This window comes from Otolemur garnettii, unplaced genomic scaffold, assembly GCF_000181295.1.
Source record: "Otolemur garnettii isolate 467f Iridium unplaced genomic scaffold, OtoGar3 scaffold00046, whole genome shotgun sequence".
In the NCBI taxonomy this organism is placed as follows: Eukaryota; Metazoa; Chordata; class Mammalia; order Primates; family Galagidae; genus Otolemur; species Otolemur garnettii.
In genome coordinates this window covers 5,865,394-5,872,603 of record NW_003852441.1, presented here as the reverse complement: position 1 = coordinate 5,872,603, position 7,210 = coordinate 5,865,394, and positions in this window count along the sequence as shown.

Sequence of the window (7,210 nt, the reverse complement as noted above, 5' to 3'; positions counted from 1 at the left end):
TGAGGAAATGATTTACCCAACTCCAAAGCTCTCTCTACACTTCCAGGCTCACATAAAGGGGAAGAAGGAATGTTAAGAAGCATTTTTAAAAGTCACAACTCTGAAATGCAGGTCTACTGAAAGATTGAAATTCAATCATAAGATTATAGACTGCTTCCACTCCCTTATACTTTACTGGCACATCAACAGGGCTCCGTTATAAACAAATTGTATTAGAGTTGTAAGAACCAAGAAGCACAGGCTCTATTTAAGGAGGTGCTCTTAGGGAAGTCCAAAGACAATAGGGGAGACAGAAATAAGGACATTAGAAGAGTCTGAAGCCTACATCTATAGCTAATATTAAACAGCCCAACTCCTGGCTAGTTTAACATAAAACCTCATATTAAAGTCTTTTTATCTTGGTTTTTATAATCCAGTACAAATGACTGGTTTTTATTTAATAATTATAAGGCTTGCTAAGAGGAGAAAAATAACACAGACTTAAGATGGAAAGCAAGTTTCAGAACCAGATTCTCATATGATACATATTTTCGAATTATCATATTAGGAATTTAAAAAGGTTATGTTAGGGACTCAAATGGAAAAAGTTGGCAGCATGTAAGACTAGATTAATAAAATAAGCAAAGAGATAAAACCCCTAAGAATCAAAATAAAATAATGAAAATCAAGTTATAGCAACAGAAATGAAGAAAATCTCTGATAGGCTCATCAGTAGAATGGATGTGGCTGAGGAAAGAGTGGGCTTGAGGACATGTCAGTATCACCTGCCTGGACTGAAATGCAAAAAGAATAAAGAACAAAACCAAAAGAGATAAATCTAAGAAATGTGGGACAATTTCAGAGGTGTAAAATATACATAATTAGAATACCAGAAGAAAGAGAGAACAGAGCAGGAAAAAAATGTGAATTAATAATGGCTGAAAATTTTCCAAAATTAAGGACAGACACAAAATCACAAGTTTTGGAATTTATGAAAACACCAAGTAAGATATTTGCTAAAACAAAACAAAACAAAACAAAACTATGCTTAGGTGTTTCATATTCAAACTCTAAGGAACTAAACACAAAAAAGAAAATCTTAAAAAAAAAATCAGGGATAAGGGGTAGAAGTTTACATACAGAGGATAAAACATATAAGCAAAAAGAGAATGAAGGGAAATATCCAAATTTTTCAAAGAAAAAAATCTAGAATTCTATGTCCTAAGTATTATTTTTTAAGAATTATAAAAAATAGTTTCTTAGGTTAACAACCAAACACCCACAACCAAAAATACAAGCAAAACAAACAAAGAAACAAACAAACAAACAAAAAAACTGAAAGAATTAATCATTAGTGGAACTTCTCTGTAGAAAATTATTCTAAAAGAGGCAATTCATGCTGTAGGGAAAACATAATAGGTCAGAAACTTGGAGCTGCATAAAGAAGGAAATCGCCTCAGAGAAGGAATAAATTAAGGTTAAAATAACATCTTTTATCTTTTAAATTCTAAATTGGCCTAAAAGTAAGTTTACTTCAAGCAATGGTAGTGACAACATATTGGGCAATTGCAGCATATGAATAAGTAAAATGAATGGCAGCATGTCATAAGGAATGAGAGGAACTGATGATACTCTGTTATAAGGTATCCACATGACATGTGAATGGTATAATGCCATGTTAAAGTGCACTTAGGCTAACTGGAAATGTATATTGCAAGGTCTATAGAACAACCACTAAAATTTTTAGTGGTAACTTAGGCTAACTGGAAATGTATATTGCAAAGTCTTTAGAACAACCACTAAAATTTTTCTTAGAAGAAATATAATTGATCTGTTAAATGAAGAGATAAAGTGGAATTATGCAAAATGTTCTATCAAAACTAGAGAAGACAGAAGGGAAGAAGAAGAAGAAAAGAAATAAGAAATATAATGAATAAAAGACGGTTATAGGTATGGTAGTTATTAATTCAAGTGTTTCCATAATCATTTTAAATGTGAATGATTTGAATACATCTGTTGAGAGACAGAGATCGGCAGAGTGAATAAAAAACAACATGTTAAGTATGTGTTGTCTACAAGAAGCTCATTTTATATATAAAGACTCAGACTAAAAGTAAAAGGAAGGAGAGAGATATGCCATGGCAATATTAATCAAAAGAATGTTGGAATAGCTATATTTAGGCAAAGCAGATTTCAAAAAAAGCAAAAAAACATTGTCAGGGATAAAGAGGACCATTATATAATGGTAATGTAAATTTCCCAGAAGATAAAGCAAGCTGTAAGCTAACAGCAGAGCATCAAAATATGTGAACCTCAGACTTGTAGAATTGAAAGGAGAAAATGTCTCCACTATTATAGCTGGAGACATCAACACTCCTTTTTCAGTAATTGATAGATGAAAAAGACAGAAAATCAATGAGAATATAGTTAGACTGAACAGCTTTATCCATCAACTTGGCCTAATTGACATTTATAAAGAACTCTACACAACAACAACAGAATTGAAATTCTTCTCATGCTCATATGGAATATTCACCAAATTCTGGGCCACAGAACACAATTTAACAAATTTGAAGGAAAGAAATAATACAAAATATATATTTTTTCAAGCCACAATGGAATTAGACTAGAAATCAATAACAGAAAGCTAGTGGAAACATCTCAAATACTTAAATATTAATTTTTCATGTCAGTACATTTTCTGCTATTATACCAGAACACCCTAGATTGGGTAATTTATAGAGAAAAGAAGATTATTTGGTTCCTGGTTCTGGAGACTGAGAAGTCAAGAGCATGGCACAAGTATCTGGTGAGGATAGTTCCATGGGAGTAAGGTGGGAGACAGAAAGGCAAGTGTATATGTGCCAGAAGGTTCACTTTTATGACAAAACTACTCCCAGGAGAATTAATCCACTCACAGAATAATAGCATTAATTCATCCATTCATGAGAGTTGATTACAATTGCCTCCCAAAGACCCCACTTCTCAACACCACCACAATGGCAACTAAGTTTCCGACCAAAGAACATTTAGGGGACACATTCAAACCATAGTAGCAGTAAATGTCTAAGTAATGCAGGAGCCAAATAACAATTCTCAAGAGAAATTTAAAGATCTTTTAAAGGAAATGAAATTAAACATGTAACTTCTCAAAATTTATAGAATTCAGTGAAGGCAATTATTTTGGGGAAAATCATAGTAATAAATGCATGTATTAGAAAATAAAAAATACTAAAATCAATAATCTAAGCTTCTATTTTAAGAAGAATGAAGAAAATATAAGCCTAAAGCAAGTAGAAGAAAAAAAAAAAAAACTATGGCAGAAATCAATGAATTTGAAAGCAAGAAAACAAACATGAGAATCAATACCGCCAAACACTAAGTTTTTGGTAAGACCATTAAAAGTGGGAAACCTCTTGCCATGATAGCCAGGAAAAAAGAAAAAGACAGAAAACTCAAATTATCAATAGCAGAAATAAAAAAAATCATTGCTATTGATCACATAAACATTAAAAGAATACTACAGCAATAGTATAAACAACTTCATGCCCATAAATTTAATAACTTAGATTAAATGGACTAATTCCTTATAAAATGAGGTTATCAAAGCTTCATATGAAAAATAAGTAGATAATTTCAACAGGACTATATCTATCTTAAAAAGAAATTGATAATAATCTTACAAAAAAGAAAGGATCAGTTCTGGATGGTTTCAGTGGCAAATTTTATCAAACATTAAGGAAGAAATCATACAATTATCTACAATCTTCCAGAAAACAGGAGAAAATGTAACACTTCTAAATTATTCTATGAGGTCAGCATTACCATAATGCTAAAACCAGGGAAAGACATTAAAAGAAAGAAAAACTACAAACAAATATTTCTCATGAGCATGTGGTAGACAGTTATGCACCCCATCCCCTACCCATCAATGGCTTCCACATTCTATCCCTGGAATCTGTTATTTAGATGGCAAGAGGCACTTTGCAGATGTTAAGGAGAAGCAGTGATTAACCTAGATTAACTGGGTGGATCCAATGTATCATAACCATAAGGGTCTTTATAAAAGGAGATAGAAGTGTCAGGGTCAGACAGGAGAAGTGGTAACAGAAGCAGGGATTGAAGTAATGTTCTTTAAAGAGGGAGGGGGAACCAATAGGAATGTAATGGGCCTCTTGAAGCTGGAAAATGGGAGGAAATGGATCATTTTGTAAAGCTCAGAAGGAATGAAGCTCTGCCAACATCTCAGGGTTAGCCTGTAAGATTCACTTCACACTTCTGACTTCCAGAATTGTGAGATAATAAACTTGTGTTTGTTAGTGTCACTACATGTATGGCAATATTTTAGAGCAGCAGAGTATGGAAACTGATACAACATAGGTGGAGATATCCTCAACAAAATATCAGCAAACTCAGTCCAAAAAGGTACAAGAGGAATTGTACAACACAACCAAACGGGACTTTTTTCCAACTATGCAGGGGTTGTTTAATATTTAAACAACAATATTTAATTTAAATATCAACTTAATATTCAATATTTAAAAATCAATTAACATAACCCACTATATCACCAGACTGAAGAAGAAAACCACTTGATTAAGTCAATTGAAACAGAAAAAGCATTTCACAAAATCTAATACCTATTCATAATAAAAATTCCCAGCAAACAAGAAATAGAGGAGATCTTCCTTAAGCCCACATAGAATAGCTACAAAAACCCCCCAAAACCAAAACGACCTTAAAGATAATTTCTTTTCTTTTTTTTTTTTTGGGAGGGGGGACAGAGTGTTGCTATGTCGCCCTCAGTAAAATGCCATGGTGTGACAGCTCAGAGCAACCTCAAACTCTTAGGCTTAAGTAATTCTCTTACCTCAGCTTCCCAAGTAGCTGGGACTACAGGCACCCACCACAATGTCTGACTATTTTTGTTATTGTTGTCATTATTGTTTATCAGGCCTGGGCCAGGTTCAAACCCACCAGCCCCAGTGCATGTGGCTGGCACCCTAACCACTGAGCTATGGGAGCCGAACCCTCTACAGCTAATTTCATACCTAATGTTGAGAACAGACACTTCCCTGCTGAAATCAGGAACAGGGTCAATGGAAGTGCTTCCTGCACTTCTATTCAATATCTTACTGGTAGTCTCAGCTAGTGCAATAAGGCCAGAAAGGGAAATAAAATATAACAGATTAGGAAGAAAAAAGTAAGATTGTTGATCACAGATAATATAATTTTATATATAGAAAATTCCCCCAAATTGACAAGAAAAAAAAAAGAAAACTCATAAACCTTCTGGAACTAACAGGTGAGTGTAGTCACAGGATTTAAAGCTTATATACAAAAGTCAATTACATTACTGGAATTTGAAATAAAAATTACCATTTCACCAGACATTTGAAATACTTAGGTATACATTGAACAAAATATATACAGGATCTATATGTGAAAAACCACAAAATTCTGAAGGAAAAAAATCAAGGATAATCTAAATAAATGGAGAGGCATTCTGCATTCATGGTTTGCAAATCTCAATATTGTTAAAATCTCAGTTTTTCCTGACTTGATTTAAAGATTTAGTGTAATCCCAATTAAAATCTTAGAAAATTATTTTGTGGACACTGACAAACCAATTTTAAAGTTCACACAGAAAGGTAGAAGATGTGGAATAGTTAGCATAATAATGAAAAATATGGAACAAATTTGAAGGACTCACAGTGTCCACTTTGAAGACTTATTGTAAAACTATAAGACAGCTTCACACAGTGATCAGAGAATGGAAACAGAGTTCAATGGAACAGAACAGAAACAGACCCCTGCAAACATTGTCAACAAGGGCACAAAGACAATTTGAATAAACGGTGCCAGAGCATCAGATACTCACATGCAAGGAAAAAAATGGATATAAACATTGACCTTACAAAGTTCACAAAATTTAATTCAAAATAGATCATACATCTAAGTGTAAAATTCAAACAATATGTCTTCTAGAAGATGACATAGGAGGAAATCTACATGTTTTTGGATTTGGTAATGAGTTTCTGGATACAAACACTGAAACCACAATCCAAGAAAGAAAAAAATTGTAAATTGCATTTATTATAATTAAAAGTCACCATTAAGAGAATGAAAGATAAGTCACAGATTAGGAGAAAGTATTTTTAAAACACATTTCAGGTAAAGTACTTTTATCAAAAGACATAAGGAACCTATAAAACTCAACAATAAGGAAACAAAAGATCTGAACAGATTTCACGGCATGAAAGTTTGTGAAAACAACAACATGTGCACATGAGAGAAAAACAATTAAATTTGAGACAGGTGGGCACTCGGTAAGTGCCTGCCTAACGGTACAATGTATAAGCAGTAACACATCAGAAGAGATGACCACACCCAGCACTCAGACCCTGGCTTCTAACACCATTCCAATGAAAGGGGTGTGGTTCTTTAGAGAAATGATTGATTTGGGGACCATGGCAGGAAATACACAAAATGAGCCTAGACAATTTTATGGTGATAGAAAGTAAGGAAAACAAAAACAGAAACACAGAAACAAACAGCACCCATTGATGGGGTTATGTCAAAGGTAGGCTGAGGGACGAGACACAGTTGTCTCTGCTCTCACCCCGACAGGAAGGCGTCCTGTGTTCTTAGGGGTCATTAGTAGGTACAGTGATGTTTTGCTTGTGTAACTGCTGCCTGGCACTTTGCTTCTTCTGTCCCCCCAGGTATACAGGTACAGGGGATTTGCCGCTTTGCAGATTTCCCGTGCTTGCCTCCTCCGCCACTGAGAGCTGAATGAAGCACAGCAGACCTTCCCACTGTGCCTGTGTCTTTCTTCAGCCTGTCTGGAGCAGAACCCTGCTATAACATGCATATGCCCAGGAGCCAACTGAAACCACTCCCATGGCCAAAGCTGGAACAATTTGAGCAACAAAATAAAGTAATACTGGGTTGTAATGTAAAGTATAAAATAAATATCAGTGTCTGTGCAAATATAAAGAAATTATTGATTAACAGGTAAGAAGAGATGAATCTCCCAAGCAGAAATAGTCTAAATAATCTACATAAATACTCTATGTTCCTGGAGTTGGATGCTAAGTCCCACTCCGAAAGTGTGGGTTCTGCATAGAACAGTATACGGAAAGGGGACAAAAGGGTAACTTTACAGATGGAAAACCTGACAAACATTACCAGGTGATTCAGGCTAACATCCACAGTGGGAAATCACCAT